The sequence below is a fragment of the Macrotis lagotis genome, chromosome 8 (assembly GCF_037893015.1).
Source record: "Macrotis lagotis isolate mMagLag1 chromosome 8, bilby.v1.9.chrom.fasta, whole genome shotgun sequence".
NCBI lineage: Eukaryota > Metazoa > Chordata > Mammalia > Peramelemorphia > Peramelidae > Macrotis > Macrotis lagotis.
In genome coordinates, this window is record NC_133665.1 from 15,349,761 (window position 1) to 15,371,585 (window position 21,825).

General features: G+C 36.5%; 1 non-coding gene across 1 annotated transcript; it reads right to left on the minus strand.

Moving 5' to 3' along the window:
- Positions 1 to 21,428: 21,428 nt before the first annotated feature.
- Positions 21,429 to 21,557, minus strand: LOC141496723 (small nucleolar RNA SNORA31). Its single transcript, XR_012471125.1, has one exon. It is a non-coding gene; the product is annotated as a small nucleolar RNA SNORA31 (small nucleolar RNA).
- Between the last annotated feature and the right edge of the window lie 268 nt (positions 21,558 to 21,825).

Below are 21,825 nucleotides of genomic sequence, written 5' to 3' on the forward strand. Positions count from 1 at the left end.
CAAGCTGTTGACTCTATACCTCTCATTTCTTTTTCCAATTTTTCTTCTACTTCTCTTACTTGATGATTAAAATCTTTTTGGGGGCTTTTCCAAGAGGACTTTTTAGGTTCATAATCCCCTCTGGGACCTCATTTACCATTGTCCTTTTCTGAATTACTGTTTTCATCTTCCTTGTCACCATAATAACTTCCTATAGACAGGGCTTTTTTTGTTTCTTACTAATTTTTTAGCCTAGTTCATGGTTTTAAAGTTCTTCTCTATTTGGGGGCAGAGTAGACACTGTCCTGAACTTGTATGGGGGATGAGAGACCTGCTCACTGACTTTCTTCACTGGGACCTCAGATACTAGCAGCTTTCCTTTTGCTCTGGGATTTCCCAGCTTTGTCATGTTGGCTGTGTAGGGGATAGGGGCTCAGTTGCTTTCTATGCTAGGACTGGAGCCCTCAAAGCTGTCTTGCTGTGTCATTGATCTGTAGAGCTGAGAACAAGGAGCCTCTGTTACTGAACTTTGTTGAGTGAGTCTTTATCTTTACCCCTTAGTTTTTCCTATAAAGAAAGTTAGAGCAAACTCTTTGGGTTCATCATTTTTCTATACAGGAATACATGTAGTTCATCATCATTAAGTCCCTTATATTTTACCCTTCTCCTCCACTCTCTATGCTTCACCTGAGTCTTGTACTTGAAGATCAAACCTTCTGCTCAGCTCTGGCCATTCCAACAGGAACATTTGAAATTCCCCTGGTTCATTGAAAGTCCATCTTTTTGGGGAGGCTAGGTGGCACAGTGGATAAAGCACCAGCCCTGGAGTCAGGAGTACCTGGGTTCAAATCTGGTCTCAGACACTTAATAACTACCTAGCTGTGTAGCCTTGGGCAAGCCACTTAACCCCATTTGCCTTGAGAAAACCTAAAAAAAAGTCCATCTTTTTCCCTGGAAGAGGACATTCAGTTTTGCTGGGTAGTTGATTCTCAGTTGCATTCTAAGTTTTTTTTGCCTTCCAGAATATTATATTCTAGTCCCTATGAACTTTTAATGTAGTTGCTGCTAAGTCCTGTGTGATCCTGACTGCAGCTCCACGATATTTGAATTGTGTCCTTCTGGCTGCTTGTAATATTTTCTCTTTGACTTGGGAGTTCTGGAACTTGGCTATAATATTCCTGGGGGTTGTTTTTTTGGAGGGTCTCTTTCTGGGGGAGATCAGTGGATTCTTTCCATTTCTATTTTTCCCTCTATTTCTAGGATATCAGGACAATTTTCCTGTAGTAATTCTTTGACAATGATGTCAAGGCTCTTTTCCTGATCATGACTTTCAGTTATTCCAATAATTTTTCAATTATCTTTCCTAAATCTGTTTTCCATATCAGTTGCTTTTTCAATGAGATATTTCACATTTTCTTCTAATTTTTCATTCTTTTGATTTTGAAGCATTGTGTCCTGATTCCTTGTAAAATTAGCAACCTCCCTTGTTCTATTCTTTGTCTGAAGGATTTGTTTTCCTCAGAGAGCTTTCTTATCTCTTTTTCCATCTGGCCAATTCTGCTTTTTAAAGTATTCTTCAACTCAATAAATTTTTGAACTGTTTTATCCATTTGACCTATACTGGTTTTTAACATGTTATTTTCTTCAGCATTTTTTGGAATCTCCTTGATTAAGCTGTTGACTTCATTTTCATGTTTTTCCTGCATCTCTCTCATTTCTTTTCCTGATTTTTCTTCTATCTCCCTCACTTGGTTTTCAAAGTCTTTTTTGAGCTCTATCATAGCCTGAGCCCAGTTTCTGTATTTCTTGCGGTCTTTAGATGCAGGAGTTTGTACTTCCTCATCTTCAGATTGAGTGTTTTGATCCTTTTTGGGATCACAGGCAAAGTATTTCTCAATGGTGTTCCTCTTTTTTCTCTGCTTACTCATTTCCCCAGCCTAAGCCTCTTTTGGGGGGTGCTTCCTGAGCTTTAGAGTATTAGTGGGACATCCCCATAAGGATCCCTGTGTGTGAGGCTCTGTCTTCCCTCCCGGTCTGTGAATGACCACAAGTGCACCCCTCTGCCACAGCGCTGAGGTGGGGGGGGGGGGTCCCTGCTGTCCTAGATTGCAATCAGGGTCTGAATGTGGTCTGAACTCCAGAGTCCTGTTCCAGGGACAGAGGACAGAGCTGGGCAATATCTCTCCACTCCCCTCCCTAGGCTCAGCACTCATGCCCTGGAGGCATCAGGGTTTGGTTTTTTTTTTTGCTAAATTTAAGGTAATAGACCTTGGTCTTTTTTCAAACTCTGCAGTTCTTTCTCTGGATACAGATGGTATTTTCCATTGCAGACAGCCCCAAATTATCCTAGATTGTTGCACTGATGGAATGAGCAAGTCCATCAAAGTTGATCATTGCCCCCATGTTGCTGTTTGGGTATACAGTGTTTTTCTGGCTCTGCTCATCTCACTCAGCATCAGTTCATGCAAATCCCTCCAGGCTTCCCTGAATTCCCATCCCTTCTGGTTTCTAATAGAACAATAGTGTTCCATGACATACATATACCACAGTTTGCTAAGCCATTCCCCAATTGAAGGACATTTACTTGATTTCCAATTCTTTGCCACCACCACAAACAGGGCTGCTTATACAAGTGATGTTTTTAACCTTTATCATCATCTCTTCAGGGTATAGACTGAGGAGTGGTATGCTGGATCAAAGGGTATGCACATTTTTTTTTACCAATAGTGTTTCTTATATATTAATAAAATATTCTTGGTTAAGAGTAAACAAAATACCCCTTCCCCACCAAAAATATACTCTCGCTTGCACGATAAAGTAAAGGGGAGAGAAAAAAATTAAAATAAAAAATAATAGTAATAATTGTAGGTATGGACAGGTGGAGCAATGGATGGAGCACCAGCCCTGGATCCAGGAGCACCTGAGCCCATATCTGGCCCCATACACCCAACAATCACCCAGCCGTGTGGCATGTAAGCCACCCCAACCCCAGTGCCCTGCAAAAACCAAAAAGAAAAAAGAAAAAAGACCCAAAATAAAATATAATATTAATAATAGTAGGGGTGGCTGGGTGGCAGACAGAGCATTGGCCCTTGAGCCAGGAGAACCTGGGGCCAAATCTGGCCTCAGACACCCAACAATCACTCTGCTATGTGGCCCCAGGCAGGCCACCCAGCCCCATTTGCCCTGTAGCCCCCCAAGATAATAATAATAAAAAATGTGCTTCAGTCTTTGTTCCAACACCAACAACTCAGTCATGGGTGGATCACATTCTTTATGATAAGACCATTGCAAAAGTTACTTCCATATTTTTCCAACGTTTCCAATGCTGATCACAACTCCCTCCTTTCGTATTTCTCCACTACCATGTACTATATTTTCTCTGTCTCCTTTCACTCTGACTCTGCTGTAGGGTAGCTGAGTGGCACAGCTGACAGATCCTTGGTCCTGGGGCCAAGAGGCCCTGAGCAACCCTACCACCCCTTAGGCCCAGCATCCACCTGCCCCTATAGTCATGGACAGGCCATCCAAATCCCAGCCCCTTGCAAGAAGCAAAAAAGAAAATGTTATATCTGACCACTCTCCCACCATGGTCCATCCTCTCCTCCATCACTCACATCCCCCCCTTCCCCTTGTCCCCCCCATCTTACTCCAGATGCCTATACCCCATTGAGTATATATGCTGTTTCTTCTCCTAGCCACCTCTGATGAGAGAAAAGATTCCCTCATTCCCCCTTGTCTTCACCCCTTCCATATGATGGCAATAGCTCATTGTAATAAAGAAAAATCTTATTATATGAAATATCTTTGCCTACTTGCCCTCTCCTTTTTCTTTCTCCCATTTCATTTCCCTTTTCTCTATTGATTCCATTTTTACACCATATTTTATCTTCAAATTCAGCTTTCTCCTGTGCTTCAACTATAAAAGCTCCTTCTACCTGCTCTATTAACTGAGAAGGTTCATATGAGTATTATCAGTGTCATTTTTCTATGCAGGAATACATGCAGTTCATCACCAAGTCCCTCATATTTTCCCCTTCTCCTTCAATCTCTATGCTTCACCTGAGTCCTGTATCTGAAGATCAAACCTTCTGTTCAGCTCTGGCCATTCCAACAGGAACATTTGAAATTCCCTGGTTCATTGAAAGTCCATCTTTTTTTCCTGGAAGAGGATATTCAGTTTTGCTGGGTAGTTGATTCTCGGTTGCATTCTAAGTTCTTTTTTATATTCCAAGCCCTACGAGCTTTTAATGTAGTTGCTGCTAAGTCATGTGTGATCCTGACTGCAGCTCCACGATATTTGAATTGTGTCCTTCTGGCTGCTTGTAATATTTTCTCTTTGACTTGGGGGTTTTGGAACTTGGATATAATATTCCTAGGATTGGCTTTTTGGTATCTCTTTCTTGGGGGGATCAGTAGATTCTCTCCATTTCTATTTTGCCCTCTGCTTCTAGAATATCCGGGCAATTTTCCTGTAGTAATTCTTTGAAAATGGTGTGAAGGCTCTTTTCCTGATCATGACTTTCAGGTATTCCAATAATTTTTAAATTATCTTTAAATCTGTTTTCCATATCAGTTGTTTTTTCAATGAGATGTTTCACATTTTCTTCTAAATTTTTTATTTTTTTGGTTTTGAAGTAATGAGTCCTGATTTCTCATAAATTCAGCAATCTCCTTGAGTTCTATTCTCTGTTTGAAGGATTTGTTTTCCTCAGAGAGTTTTCTTACCTCTTTTTCCATCTGGCCAATTCTGCTTTTTTAAGGATTCTTCTCCTCAATAACTTTTTGAACTGTTTTATCCTAAGCTGGTTTTTGACCTAAGCTGGTTTTTAGCATGCTATTTTCTTCAGCATTTTTTTGGATTTCCTTGACTAAGCTGCTGACTTCATATTCATGTTTTTCCTGCATCTCTCTCCTTTCTTTTCCCAGTTTTTCTTCCAACTCCCTCATTTGATTTTCAAAGTCTTTTTTGAGCTCTATCATAGCCTGAGCCCAATTTCTGTTTTTCTTGGAGTTGTTAGATGCCAGAGCTTGTGTTTCTTCATCTTCAGACTGAGTATTTTGATCCTTCTTGGGCTCACAGGCAAAATATTTCTCAATGGTGTTCCTCTTTTTTCTCTGCTTGTTCATTTTCCCAGCCTAAAACTGTTTTTAGGGTGCTTCCTGAGCTTTTGGGACACTCCCACAAGGATCTCAGTATGTGAGGCTCTGTCCTCCCTCCTGGTCTGTGAATGATCATAAGTGCCCCGCTCTGCCACGGGGCTGAGGTGGGGGGGCCCTGCTGTTCTATGGGAGGGGGGGCTAGACTGAGATCAGGATCTGAATGTGTTCAGAGCCCCAGAGTCCTGTTCCAGGGGCAGAGGACAGAGCTCTTCACTCCCTCTTCACTCACCTCCCTCAGCTCAATGGGCTTATTCCCTGGGCACTCCTGCTTACAGGCTCTGCCTGCTTATGTTCCTGGATCTGAAATGCAGTGGCCAAGCTGCTGGCTGTGTGCCCTGAGGGCTGGGCTTCACGTGGTCACTCTGGCAGAGGTCCCCCTGCTCTTCCCCCAATTTGTGCTTGGTGCTCCCCGGGTCGTAGCTCAGGAAACTCCCCTGCTGCTAGGAGCCGTGGCTCCCAGCACCCTGGGGCTGTCTCCAGGAGGCTGAAGTTCTTTTGCTCTGGGGGGCCACCCCTCTGGTAGGCCACCCCTCCAACCCCGGGGAGCAGAACCTTTCTGCTCTTTTCCAGGTTACCTTGAGTAGGAAAACTGCCTCACTGGGTCCCTCTGTGGGTTCTGTCTCTTGAAAATTTAGTTAAAGTCCTTAGTTTCAAGGATTTATGAGAGAGTGCCTAAGACATCATCCACTCTTGTCACCATCTTGGCTCTGCCCCCCTGAAGTTTTTTTAAAGAAAGATTTTATTTATTTTGAGTTTTACAATTTTCCCCCATTCTTGCTTCCCTCCCCCACCCCCAAGAAGGCATTATGTTAGTGTTTACATTGGTTCCATGTTATACATTTATCTCAGTTGAATGTGATGATAAAGAAATCATATCCTTAAGGAAGAAAAATAAAGTGTGAGATAGTAAAATTACATAATAACTTTTTTTTTCTAATTTGACAGTCTTTGGTCTTTGTTCAAATTCCATAATTCTTTCTCTGGATACAGATGGTATTCTCCATTGCAGATAACTCCAAATTGTCCCTGGTTGTTGCACTGAAGGGATGAGCAGGTCCATCAGGGTTGACCATCATCCCCATATTGCTATTAGGATGTACAATGTTTTTCTGGTTCTGCTCATCTTGCTCAGCATCAGTTCATGCAAATCTTTCCAGGTTTCCCTGAATTTGCATCCCTCCTGCTTTCTTTTGTCTTTTTTTCTTTTTTTTTTAGGTTTTTTTTTGCAAGGCAATGGGGTTAAGTGCCTTGCCCAGGCCACAGGGCTAGGTAATTATTAAGTGTCTGAGACGGGATTTGAACCCAGGTACTCCTGACTCCAGGGCTGGTGCTTTATCCACTGTGCCACCTAGCCTCCCCTCTTTTTCTTTTTAGGTTTTTGTAAGGCAAACAGGGTTAAGTGGCTTGCCCAACGCCACACAGGAGGTAATTATTAAGTATCTGAGACCGGATTTGAACCAGGTACTCCTGACTCTAGGGCCATTGCTTTATCCACTACGCCACCTAACCACCCAATCCCTCCTGGTTTCTAATAGAACAATATTGTTCCATGATATACATATACCACAGTTTGCTAAGCCATTCCCCATTTGAAGGACATTCACTTAATTTCCAATTTTTTTGCCACCACAAACAGGGCTGCTATAAATATTTTTGTACAAGTTATGTTTTTACCCTTTTTTTTTTATCATCTCTTCAGTGTATAGACCCAGTAGTGGTATTGCTAGGTCAAAGGGTATGCACATTTTTGTTGTCCTTTGCGCATAGTCCCAAATTGCTCTCCAGAAAGGCTGGATGAATTCACAGCTCCACCAACAATGCATTAGTGTCCCAGATTTCCTGCATCCCTTCCAATATTGATCATTGTCCCTTCTGGTCACATTGAACCACTGAAGTTTATTGAATGGGAGGGTATTATGTGCAACCTATATTTTAGGAAGATCAGTTTAACACCTGAGTGGAGGGTGGATTGGAGTGAAAAGAGATTTGAGGCAGAGAGAGCAGCTTACATCCTATTGCAGTAATTCAATCATGAGATGATGAGGGCTTGCATAGGGTATCAAAGGAAAGAAATGGGAATATATGAGAAATGTAAACAAAAGTAGAAACAATAGGACTTGATCACTAATTAGATATAGGATGGGGGGATTGTGAGAGATAAGGAAGAATTGAAGACAATGCCTATACTGTGAATCTAGATTATTATGAGGATGGTTGTATCTTCAACAGTAATAAAATGAGGAAGATGTTGGGGGAGAGATGATTATGTTTTTGGATAAACACAAGTTAAGTTTTAGATATATTTAAGATGCCTAAGGGATAGCCAGTTTAAAGTGTCTAAAAATCCAAAATGTGAGATTGGAGGATAGCAAAGACATTAGAGTAAATCTGATAGTCAATTTACACAGAGATGATGATTGAATATATGGGAGCTGATGAAATCTCCAAATGAAATTATGTAGAAGGAGAAGAAAACAGGATTTCAGGTCAGAACTTTGGGGATACCCATAGTTAGAAAGTGTGATCTAGGTGAAAATACAATGAAGTACATGAAAAAGAGTCAAATATGTAGGAAGAGAATTAAGAGAGAGACTTGTCCTGAAAACTTAGAAGAGGGTGACTGACAGTGTCAAAGGTTGCAGAAAAGTCAAGGATTGGGAAAAGACCATTTAGATTTGTTAGTTCAGAGATTATTTGTAATGTTGGAGGAGGTAGTTTTGGTTAGAAACCAGAAGGCAAACAGTTAAGAATAGAGTGAGAGGAAAGGAAATAGAGGCAGCTATTATAGACAATCTTTTGAAAGAGTTTAACTACAGAAAGGACAATCGCTAATACAGATGGGCAGATGAGGGAGACATGAATATTGAGGATGAGAGACTATCTGCAGGCAGTAGGAAAGAAGTCAGTAGATGGGGAGAGACTGCAGATTATTGAGAGAATAGGGATAATAGGAGGGGACAGTCTGTGGGAGAAGATGGAATGGAATCACATGGGATCATTTAGGAGTCTCTGTAGTATTTTGGGACTTGATGCAATCAACACAGTTTTATTTCTCATCAGAAGTATCTGATAGATCCTTAACACATATAGGGAATTCTTCTTTGATTTAGAATAAATAGCACTTCTTTCTTAAACAAGGTTAATCTTTTTAACATCAACATTTTTCTAGTAATGTAGTGTGACTAGATGTCATAGAATATCATAGCCTCAGAAAATTTACAATTGCAGTTCACCCAAAGGGTAATAAAGAGATTCATAGTGAGTTGTTAGTAGTTACCACTATATTACTGACAAAAAATATATTGGGAAAATGATGCAAAGTATATAGCTAGAGAAGATGTATGATCAGAAAAGTGGTGGACTAGTCATAGATCATGAGAGCAAATGATGACTGATTAACACGTTCCCTTGGCATCTGCATACTATCACTAGATTTACACCAAAACAATCTGGTACTGGCTAGGAAATAGAGTGGTGGAGCAGTGGAATAGATTATGTACACAATGTGTACATAAGAAAAATGACCTTAGTAATCCAGTGTTTGATAAACACAAAGATCTAAACTTTTGGGACAAAAGCTATTTGACAAAAATTGCTGGGAAAACATAGAAAGCAAAAACATAGAAATCTATGCAGAAAGCAATATCTCACACCATGAGGCCAAAATGGATATCAATTTAGACTAAAAGGATGATATAAACAAATTAGGTGAGCATGAAATACTTTGTCAGATCGATGGATAAAGAAAAAGATTATTTAAAGAAATCTTTTAAGTTCCAAATTCTCTTCACCCTTCCCCTTGCTCTGAGATATAAGCAATTTGATATAAATTATTTACATGCAACCATGAAAAACATTTTCATATCAGTCATGTTGTGAATGAAGACACACCAAAAAAAATCATGAAAAAAATGAAAAACAGTATGCTTCAATATGCAATACAAACTCCCCGGAGTCTGTTTTCTTGGATATGGATTTTTCCATCATAAGGGAAAAAATTATAACCAAATAAGAGATAGGAAGCATTAAAAATGCAAAATGGATAATTTTGATTACATTAAATTGAAAATGTTTTGTACTAACAAAACCAATGTAGCAAAGATTAAAGGAAAGCAGAAAATTGGAAGAAAATATTTCTCAAATAAAGGTCTCATTTCTCAAATACATAGAAAATTAAGTCAAATTTTTTAAGAATATAAGTTCTTTCCCAATTAATAAATGGTCAACAGACATGAAAAGTTTTCAGAAGAAGAAATTGAAGCTATTTATAGACCTATGAAAAAATGCTTGAAATCATTATCCTTTAGGATCTTAAGTAGTTTAGCTGGAATTGCATCACTTCCACCAGCCCTATTGTTAGTAATGCTTCCTAAGGGCCATTTGACTTCATTCTCCAGGATGTCTTGCTCAAGATCAGTAAATGAACTATCATGGTTATTGGTGATGCTAAGATTTTTCTTGTATAGTTTTTCTGTATATTCTTTTTCTTTCTTTCTTTCTTTCTTTCTTTCTTTCTTTCTTTCTTTCTTTCTTTCTTTCTTTCTTTCTTTCTTCCTTCCTTCCTTCCTTCCTTCCTTCCTTCCTTTCTTCCTTCTTTCTTTCTTTCTTTCTTTCTTTCTTTCTTTCTTTCTTTCTTTCTTTCTTTCTTTCTTTCTTTCTTTCTTTCTTCCTTCCTTCCTTCCTTCCTTCCTTCCTTCCTTCCTTCCTTTCTTCCTTCTTTCTTTCTTTCTTTCTTTCTTTCTTTCTTTCTTTCTTTCTTTCTTTCTTTCTTTCTTTCTTTCTTTCTTTCTTTCTTTCTTTTCTTTTTCTTTCTTTTTTTTAAAGATTTTTCAAGGCAATGGGACTAAATGGCTTGCCCAAGACCACACGACTAGGTAATTACTAAATGTCTGAGGCCGGATTTGAACTCAGGTACTCCTGACTCCAGGGCCAGTGCTCTATCCACTATGAACCTTGCCGCCCCTCTTTCTTTCTTTTTTAGAAAGATTTTATTTATTTTGAGTTTTACAATTCCCCCCCCATTCTTGCTTCCCTCCCCCCACTCCCCACAGAAGGCATTCTGTTAGTCTTACATTGTTTCCATATTATACACTAATCTCAGTTGAATGTGATGACAGAGAAATCATGTCCTTAAGGAAGAAAAATAAAGTATGAGATAGTAAATTACATAATAAGATAACGGGTTTTTTTTTCTAATCTGAAGGTAATGTCTTCGGTCTTTGTTCAAAGTCCATAATTCTTTCTCTGGATATAGATGGTATTCTCCATTGTAGATAGCCCCAAAATTGTCCCTGGTTGTTGCACTGATGGAATGAGCAAGTCCATCAAGGTTGATCATCACCCCCACGTTGCTGTTAGGGTGCACAATGTTTTTCTGATTCTGCTCATCTTGCTCAGCATCAGTTCATGCATATCACTCCAGGCTTCCCTGAATTCCCATCCCTCCTGGTTTCTAATAGAACAATAGTGTCCTATGACATAACATATTTTCTATATATTCTTGGCACTTCTTAATCTCTTCTACTTTTTGTTAAATCCTTTGCATATTTGTCTTTTAGAATGCCCATTTTGGCATGAAATGTTCCCTTGGTATCTCTAGTTTTCTTGAAGAGATCTCATCTTTCCTATTATTTCCTATTTCTTCTTTACTGCTCAGGAAAACCTCATTTCTCCTTGTTATTCTTGGAAATGTGAGTTCAGCTGATATATCTTTCTCTCTTTCTCCCTTCTGTTTCTTTCTCTCTTTAGCTACTTGTGAAGTCTTGTTAGACAGCTATTTTGTTTTCTTGCTCTTCTTTTTTGAGCTATTTTTTGGTTGCTATCTCCTGTACTATATATATATATATATATATATATATATATATGTATATATATATATATATATATATACATATATATATATATATATATGCAGGGTCCAGCCTCCGCAGGGTTCTTGGAACCTGACAGGAGGGATAGAGTCGGTGAAATGAGTTGAGTCAAGGCAGGAGCAGGTTGACTGACTGTCAGCTGCTTGGATTTATTTTTATAGTTTCAGAATCATGTATGTTTCAAGCAAGCAAGCAAGCTGAGATCATTTCCTTGGTTACAAGAGTATACAATTTTCATCATCAATCATATAGTTCATATGGTTACAAGTTTTAATCATGTGATTACAAGCTTAAGTAATAATCATAGTTAATTTCTTATCCCTACTCGGACCACGATGACCTTAACCTGTCTGTTACCATATTTATTATTACATTATATAATTGTTAATTTACTTAAAGTTATTAATTAAGCAATTCTTTTAATGGAAAGTTTTTTATATTTTTTGTGTAAGTAATGTTTTTAGATACACTTCCTTAACAGTCTGTAGTGAGGGTCTTTATGCTTGTCCACCCATCTGTTAACTCTTACAATAACCAATTTTTCTTTCTGGCTTTGTTGGTAGAAGCCACAGTTTCTGTGACTTTTTTATTCTTTTCCATGAAACTAAGGCTGCTGGAGTTCACATATCGGTCACCTGTACTAATTATTTTCTCACCATCTTTTTCATGTATATGGTAAGGGGGGCAAAACTATTAATTTCCCTGGAATTCTATATGACCCATCTTGTATCTGTTTTCCCTGTATATATATTCTGGCATCTCCTTGGAATTCCCAGTGTTGGGTTTTCCAGAGATTTCATAATGTTGAAGCCTTTTGTATGCCTCAGAGAGAGGCAGTCCTGTTAAATTTGGACAGAGTTTACAATCTGTTTTATTCAAGGAATTTTTCTGAAATCCTTCCTTTATAGTCATTCCAGTATTAGGGTGAGTAAATATTGTAATCAATAATAAACCTATAAATATTGGCATGCATGAAATCCCTATATATATTGAAGAAGGACCCATCCTGTACAATATTGCAGATTTCTCTATTTATAGCTTTTTTTAGGCATTCTATCTACTAGATACAATCCATAAAACCTACTTATTATTTCCATTTCATATTCATAAGGGATGTTATTTAGTTTATATCTCTATAAGTGATAATTTTCCCTATTTTCTTCTATTTAAGTCTAAATTTTGCAATAATTTTGTCAATTTCAAGTCTTATTGTAGAAGTAATATGTGCTTTCCCTCTCTGTTTCCATATTTACTTCCAATGAATTGAATATTTAAAAACTCAACAACATGTACTAGAGAAGATGATACATTGCATAAAAATCTAAATATACTTTGATTTGTATTTACTGAATCTGTCACTAAGATTGTTTTCAGGTATCTTTGAAGCAGTGTTAATTTCTGAGTGAGTTTAAAAAGGCTGGTCACCATTCAGTGTGATTTTTGATTTGATTGTGAAACATCTTTTGCCATTTGGGAATATTTGTATCTTGTTACTAAGTACTAGATGCTAGAAGATCATCTAGAGTCTAGTACTTAGTAACAAAATCTCCATATTCTCTTGTTAAGACATCGTATCCTGCCTGTTTGATTTTATTGTGCACATTTGGAGTTTTCAACTGCTGTTCTTAAAAGGCTGAGCCCATCTCCAATATACATTGAATCTAAATGTTAGCTTCCTCCTATTTACAGGAATATGCTATTGATGGTCTCTTCAGCATCACTTGGTCAAATTTTGAAGACTTTTATTCTGGGCAAGTTTGCATGGCCTATGAAGAAAAAGAATGGTCAATTTGCCCAAAATAACTCTCACCAAGAAGGACTAGTTCCCAACTAGATCCCAATATATCTTCTAAGAAGCTTAATATTGTAAAAAGATGGCAGGCAAACATGATCAACTTGATAGCATGACTAGGCAAGTTTTTTTCTGGTGATCATCTTTCTGTGTCAGCTTTTTAATAAGCAGGATAAAGAAAACCATTTATATAATCAACTCTAAAACTCAAGCTGAATTTAATTTCATACTGGGTCCTTCTAATAAAGCATAATTCAATAAGCCAGCTGGGCCTAATAGCGTCACACTTCCCAGACACTTGTTGAAAGCACAATCAAAGCACAACACAAGGTGGAGGTATCTCGGGAGCTTTTTAACATCTTCAGCCTGAGATCTGAAGCTACTGAGCAGTATCTCAGTTGAAGAAAAAAGAGCACCCCACAGCTCAGGTTTGGTAATCAGTATGTAATTTGGTCTTGTTATGGCAGCAAATGATAAACAGGGTTACCAAGAGATTCTTCACAGTCAAATGATACAGTTTTCTTAGCAAAGTGTATTCCTTTATGAAGGTTGTCAGGTTGAGTAAGCTGGCTACCAGATACAAACAGTACAATGTAAAATGGATAAATCTTGATATAATGTAACCTAATGATAGTCTTCTATTTTAATGGAGTCTTGACTTGACTTGGGTGTTTTCTGTACAAGTGAGATAATTTTGTGGGGAAGAGCTTCATAGAAATGAAGTCACAATATTTGTAACAGACTTTTCTACTCTTAAAACTCTCTGTAAGTTTCCCCCAGTGAGTCTCAATATAAAGATGACTTATTTAACATCTAGATAAAAAGCTTCTATTTCAAAGGTAGCTACAATCTTTCCTTCTCACCTAAACATTTATTTTCTTCTTCAGTTGCTGTTTGTCAACATAAATATGGACAGGCAAGCAGGGAATACAGAATACCACATTTATTCAAGGAAAACAATAATTTGGTCTTCAGTCTTTCAAACTGAACATACTACATTTTAAGTAGCATGGTTTTGTCACTTAACTTAAAAATTCAACTCATCTATATCTTGAAGTATTTTGGTATTCTGAAATAGTAAATTGAAGTGTATGGTTGTATCCTTTTGACTCTAAAAATAAAGTTTCAAGGGCCTTTTTTTCCTCCTTTTTGGGTGCCATTAGCACTTTCTTCCTCTTGCCCCCAATTAAAAACAAAAATTAAAATAGAGAACTTTTATAACAAATAGTTATAATAAATAAATCAAGCAAAATAATACACAATGGGCATGTCTAAAAATGATGTTTCTAGACCATCAGAATACTACCTCTCTCAGAAAAATGGTAACATCTTAGTCCTTTGGAGAGGTGGTTGACCACAGCTTTGGTTAAAGTTTTTCAGGTATTTTTCTTTATAATGCTGTTATCCTTGGACTGGCTCATTTCACTTTACATCAGTTTAATAATTTCCATATATCTCAGAAATCTTTTCTATCATAATTTTTATATTATAATAGTAATATATTATACTTATGTCTTACATGTAATATTTATAAATAAATGGATATCCCCTTTCTTTGTAACCCCAGAGTTTAGCACAATACTTGTATAGTTAGTGCCTAATAAATTGCCTTTGACTTGACTTAACTCAATTTTTTTCATTCATTCACCAGATTCTAGTTTCCAGTTCTCTGCTTTTCCTACATTTCTCTTAACACTCACTTCTGTATTAGGAAGTTCTTTATTCTTACGACTATTTTCTCTTTGGTATTAGCCTCCCTCTTTAAGGTGGTATAGTAACTAGAGTGCTGAGCCTAGATTCAGGAAAGAGACTAACTGTATGACCTTGGCCAAGTCAATTAAACTGTTTTACATCAGTTTTCTCAACTGTAAAATGTATAACAACAGTACCTACTTTCCAGAGTTGTTATGACATCACTGAGAAAACATTTGTAAATTTGTAACATTTGTCCTTTGCTTTTGAAGAGGACCAATGGCATCTTCCAATTATGTAAGTATTCTTTAATTGTTTAAGGAGTGCTTTGTAATTAAGCCAATCTAAATCTTTTGTGAGTTTTGGGAGGTTGATCTCCAGCTGTTTTAGGCATTTTGTAGTCATTTGGAATGAAATGTCCCTTTCTATTATTGCTTTTTTGTTATAATATCAAAAATGCTGTTGATTTTTGAGCATTTATTTTGTAAACCACAACTTTGATAAAACAATATATTTTCTCATTTAGTATTTTTGTCAGTTCCCTGGGGTTTTCCAAATAAACCATCTCCAGCAAATGGATAGCTTTATCTCCTCTTTACCTATCTTTATCTCCTTCTTTTCTCTTTTTTTTATTGCTATAACAACATTTCCAGAACTATATTGAAAATAGAGGGAAGAACTGGCATCCTTGCTTCACTCTCATATTTAATGGAATAGGTTATAATGTATCCTCATTGCATATGAGGTTTGTTTTTGGTTTTTTAGAAAGATGCTTTTTATGTTTTTTTAAAATGTCCAACTTTATACACTATGTACTATAATGTTGTACTATGTCAAGGGCTTTTTTTTTAGTCTGTTGAGGTAATCCTGTGATTTTGAATGTTTTGGCTTTTGGGGGAGGATTTTTTCAGGGCAATGGAGTTAAGTGACTTGCCCAAGGTCACATAGCTAAGTAAGTATTGTCTGAGGCCAGATCTGAACTCTTAACTCCAGGGTCAATCTCTATCCATTGTGCCACCTAGTTGCCCTGAATGTTTTGGTTTTTGATATAATTAATTTTGTTGCTTGTTTTCTTAATGTTGAACTCTCCTTGCATCCCTAGTATAAATCCTATTTTTTCATAATGAATGATTTCTTGAATAAATTGCCATATTTGATTAAAAATTTGAGTCATTGCTTATTTGCCTATATAATTAATTATCAATATGTTAATTAATAATACATATATTTATAGTTTTATTTCTACATTTTGTCTTTACCTGATTTAATTATGAGGACTATATTTGTCTCATAAAAGGATTCCAGCAGGGTCCTTTCTCAGTTTTTGAGAGTAATTTGGAAATTATGAGTACAAATTGTTTTTAAAATTTGATAGAATTCTCCTGTGAATCCTCTAGGTCCAGGACTTTTTTTCTGAGGTATTTCCTTTCCAACTACTTCTATTTTCTTTTCTGAGATTTGATTAATTAAGATCTTCATCTGGTCTTTTGATAGCTGGACATTTTATATCTTTGAAGGTATACCTCTGTTTCTTTTGTGTTCTCAAGTTTTTTTCCTTTGCAGATCACTGTGCATGATATATTCTGCTTATTCTTTTTATTTCTTCTAGTTTTGCTGTGATTTCACCTTGCTCATTTGATATTTCATTGATTTGATTTTTTTGGTTTCATCTTTTTTAATCAGACTGTGTTATCACTAGTTATAGCTAATAACAGTGATTGTCAATGTTTTAAAAAAAGGGATTTCAGTTTTATTTACCATTTTACTTCACAATTTTAATCTTTTCCTTTGTGGTTATTTTAGGTTTATTGCTTGATTTTCAAATTAGAAAAAAGCAAATTCAGTTAATTATTCTATTTTCTATTTTGTTAATGCATGATTATAAGGTTATGATTTTCCCTTGATGATTATTTAAGTTACATTCTGAAAATTTTGTTATATTTTTCATCATTAATATTTCATTTACATGATTTTTATTATTTCTCTTAATTTGTTTTTTAACCCAAGATTTTATTGTTAAAATCTTTTGTTTGTGGTCCCTGAACCAAAGGGTATATTAACTATTTCTGCCTTTTTTTTACAATTGTTTACTATATGCATCTTAGTACAAGGTCAGTATTTCTATGTATAGAGAAATAAGTATATTCTTTTACAATTCCATTTAGAAGATACTATAAAGTCTTAACTAGTTTCTCAGACATTTGTTTTATATATTATCTATCTATCTATCTCTCTATCTCTCTATTATCTATTAGAATTAGAACTGAGAAATATTGAAGCCTCCTGTTGTTATTATATTACTGTCTATGTCTTTTTGAAGCTCAGATATTTACTTTCTGAACTTAGATGCTAAGGTATTTGAAGTATTTAAATTTCTGTTGTCTTCCTCTGTTGTCTGAGTTTTGCAAACTCCTAATCCAAATAACCACCTATGGTCAGAATTTTGGAAGACTGCTACTGACAGTTCCTGGCAGTTAGCTGGGAGACTTTTTAGGTTCTGAGCAATTGGGATATCTCTTCTTGATCTAAATTCCTTGCTCTTGTTATTCAATTCAATTAGTTTTCAGACTGAGCTGAGAAGTGATTCATAGACCCTGCAGGTTTGGTGCCACACAACTGCTTCTTGCTTCTGATCTTTTCTCAGGTCTTAACTTCAGATTCAAGATTGCACTTTATGCTGGTCGACTGCCTTTGGGTTAGGTCCTCTCCCCAATAGAGTTTGAATTTTTGAACCATATTTAGGTTCAGAGCAGCAGAGTTGTCAGTGGGCTTCTCTTCTTGCTCCTTACAGGTCTGACTTTCCTGTATTCCTGATCCTTTCTTGCCACAAGCACAAGGATGCTGTCACCCTCCTGCTTAGCAATGTCTCTAGTTCCTATAGTTCTTTTTCAGTCTATCCAGGCTGACCCTGACTAGAAAAGTGCTTATATTTTCCTTTGGATTTTTCTATCACAATTTGGTTTAGTGTCTTTACTAGGTTTGTGTTGACAGTTTTTTTTTGGGTAAAAGCTAGGCTTTTATCATTTCTTTATTCCTTTATTTAAAGCCTTCCTCTAGTACTCCTTGCCCTCTGAAGTTTTCCCTGCTTGATCACTCAAGCCCATAGGTATTACTTGTCTTGCTGAACTACCATATTCTTTTTATTTTATAAGATTTTTTTTATTTTTGCACATCTTAAGTGACTTGTCCAAGGTCACACAGCTAAGTAAGTATTAAGTGTCTGAGACTGCATTTGAATTCAGGTCCTCCTGACGGTTTTGAAGTCCTCTCATGTGGCAAAGCACCTTGTGCTGATTCTATTTCAGCAGACAGTGCTCTATCCACTGTGCCACCTAACTGCCCCTTACTATATTCTTTATTGTCTGTGCCTTTCATTTGACATTTAGCTTTGATATATAAAGTAGCATGTGCTACTCTGTATCACTGAACAATAAAAAGAGGAAAAAGAAAGTCATTAAAATGCTTTGTCCACTATAATAAATTTCCATACTGGCAATTCTAAATATGTATATCTATTTTTCACTTTAAGTCTATCACTTGTATGGCTGGAGGTGTATAGCACATTTATTTTGGTCCTTGGCAATCATTGTTTAACATTGCATTGAGCAGGGTTCTACAATCTTTTGAAGTTGTTTTCTGGAGCAGTTAGGTGGTGCAGTGGATAGAACACTGTCCATAACTCAGGGGGACCTGAGTTCAAATGTGACCTCAGACACTTAATTTCCTACCTAGCTGTGTGGCCTTGGGCAAATCATTTAACCCCATTGCCTTAAATTAAAAAAAAAAAAGTAGTTTTATTTTATAAACCCTTAGAAACCTTCCCAGTTTGCTCTGAAATTGTTCATTTTATCCTTTCATATTCCCCAGCAATATTCATTATATTCACACGTCTTAATTTATTTAGCTGTTCCCCAAAAGGTGTTCACTCCCTAGTTTGTCACCACAAAAAGAACTGCTATAAATATTCTTGAACATGTGGTTTCTTTTCCCCTTTCTCTAATCTCTTTGGGAATATAAATCTAGTATTGGAATTATTTGTTGAGTCAAAGTGTACACACAATTTAATAACTTTTTGACCATAGCTCCAAACTTATTTATAGAATGACTGGAGCAGTTGACAGCTCTGCACCAAGAGTGCATTAATATGCCTCTATTTCCACAATTCCTCTAGCATTTGTCATTTTCCTCTTTTCATCAGGTTCGTCAATCAATGGGAGTGATTTAAAAGCTCAAAGCTGCTTTAATTTGCTATTTGGATGAAATACCTGTTGAGATCTTCTGCTGTTCATCTTTCACGTCTACTGGATGTTGTATTGTCCATAAGCTTGCACACATTCCATGTGTCAGTGGTGAGTGGAATTATCTTCACAAAAGTTTTTATCCCTTTTTTTTGTGTGTGTTTCAACTGCATGGTTGCAGCCCTGCCTGCTGTGGTAATCAGACCAGGGTTACGTTACATGAAATTGATGATTTTTAGGGTACCTTTTCTAGCCCCTTCCTCATGCTAGATGGAGGTCAGTGCAGTCTTTTAAAATGGCTGCTCCCCAAATTAACAGTTTGTTGCTAAATTGTAAAGTCAATACAATTGGTAAGAGAGGAGCAGAAAAGGAGTGGCAGCTTTCAGAGATTGGACCTAGACTTTATTTTTAAAAAAATTCTCCAGGAAAATTGCCCCGTTATCCTAGAAGCAGAGGGTAAAATAGAAATTAAGGGAACCCACTGATCACTTCCTGAAAGAGATCTCTCCCCAAAAACTCTCAGGATTATTGTAGCCAAATTCCAGAACTTCCAAGACAAAGAGAAAATATTACAAGCAGCAGAAAGAAACAATTCAAGTATAATGTATTATAGTCCGGATTACATAGGATTTAGCAGTGTCTGTATTAAGGGCTTGTAGGATTTAAGAGTATAATATTTTGGAAGACAAAAGAGCTTAGATTACAGCTGAGAATCAACTACCCAGCAAAACAGAACATCCTCTTTCAGGAGAAAAGATGGACATTTGCAATGGAGTGGAAGGGGGAAAGGTGAGGGGGAATGAGTGAACCTTCATTCTCATTGGAAGGACTCAGAGAGGAAATAACATACACACTCAGTAGATTATAGAAATCTTTCTTACCCTACAATTAAAAGGAGAGGAAAGGGATGGGAAAAAGGGGGTAGGGGGAGGAGAGGAGGGTGTAGGTGATAGAAGGGAAGATTGTGGGAGAGGGTAGTCAGATACAACACACTTTTGAGGAGGGACAAAGTGAAAGGAGAGAAAGAATAGAATGGAGGGAAATTCCATTAGCAATAGAAACTGTGGGGGAAAATATTGAAGCAACTTCTCTGATGAATTTATGATAAAGAATGCAATCCATCTTAGAGACAGAGCTGAGTATGTGAACATAGACCGAAGTTCATTTTTTTCTTTTTCTCTCACTTTCTTTTTCTTGAGGCTTCTCTTTCTTTGTAGAAGAGGGGGGATTATGGTTACTTTTACAAGACTATTGTAGTAATATAAATATAAATATATAAACTAAATGTAAAAAAAGAAATATCTTTCAATTTTTCAGTTCTTTAAATATCCACTTTTTTTACCCCATTAAGGATTATACTTACCTTTGCTGGGTAAGCTACCCTTGGTTGTACCTCTAGCTCTTTTCTCTAAAAATCTAGTCTTCCAAGATCTAATAATCTTCTAGGTCTTGTGTAATCCTCCTTCTAGCTCCACAAGTGTTAGTTTTTTCCTGTAGCTTCCAGTATTTTCTCCTTAACCTGAGAACTTTGAAACTTGGCTCTGTTATTTCTGTAACTTTTCCTCCTGGGATCATTTTCAGATAGTCATCAGTGGATTTTTAAAAATTCTGATCTTCCTTCTTCTTCCAGAACTTCAGGGTGATAATTTTTAATAATATATTAAGATTCTTTTTTTAAATAGTAACTTTCAGATAGTCATCCATTCTTATTTCTCCTCAGTCTGTTTTCCAGATGAGTTGTATTTTTCTGATGGATGTTTTACATTCTCTTCTATTTTTTGTCTTTTTTGATTTTATTATTTCTTGGTGTCTTAGAATGTCATTATCTTCCCCTTTTCTATTTCAAGGAACTATTTTCTTAAGTTTTTGATTCTTTATTTTAAGTTGGTTGACTTTCTTTTCATAATTCTATTTTTTGTTTTTTTAGGTTTTTGCAAGGCAAATAGGGTTAAATGGTTTGCCCAAGGCCACACAGCTAGGTAACTATTAAAGTGTCTGACGTAGGATTTGAACTCGGGTACTCATGACTCCAGGGCCGGTGCTCTATCCACTGTGCCACCTACCTGCCCCCATAAGTCTCTTGATTCTCTTGTATTGCTTTCATTTTTTTCCTATTTTTTCCTTGATCTCCCTTAATTGATTTTTAAAAAAAATTATTTAAGGCAATAGGATTAAGTGACTTGCTCAAGGTTTCACACAGCTGTTGTGTCTGAAGCTGGATTTGAACTCAGGTCTTCCTGACTCTAGGGCCAGTGCTCTATCCATTGCTCCCCTTACTTGATTTTTTTTTCTAGACATAAAACTCAGTTTTATTTAGAGAATTCAACACTTGAGCTTCTTTTTAAAAAAAAAAATCAGCCCAGGAATACCATGGATCTACTATTAAGTAGGAGATTTGTAACTGCAAACTAGGAATGCTAGGCTTTAAAATCAATTTGACCTGTCATACTTCTGCCCTTAATCTTCTTCAAGATGGTCTTATTCTACAATTCCTATTTCAAAATCTGACCTATAGATTCAAAGTTCCAAATCTATTCCAAACTTATTTTGAAGAGCTTGCTCAAGTCAAAAAGATCTAACAAATTGGCATGGCTGGGATATACTTCTGTCCTATTTCCATTCCAAAATCTCTACCAGAAAAAAAATTAGAAAACATTCACACATACAGATGAGGTGATGACTTATTTGGTAACCTCTTGTATTCCCCTATTCAATCTAGACCACCATAGTCATGCAAAAAGAAAGCGTGGGGATCATTTTTCTTGTATCTTAATGGAAACCTTAAAAGCAGATATAATCTGTTCCAGTTCTGTCAAAGAGATGTGTCCCTTACTTGATTTTTAAAGTCCTTTTTAAATTCATTCACGAACTCTTTGTGCTTGGGATTATTTGATCATTGAGATTTGATCTCTATGAAGAAAGAGTGACTTTTTTAGTTCCATTATCTTTCTCTGAATATGAACTCAGATCTTCTCTATCCTCATAATATTGCATAGTTGAGTTCTTTTCCTTTGCACAGTCATTTTATTTATTTATTTATTTGCATTTTGTTTTTGGGTTTTTTTCCCAGCTATTAGTGTAATCAATTTTT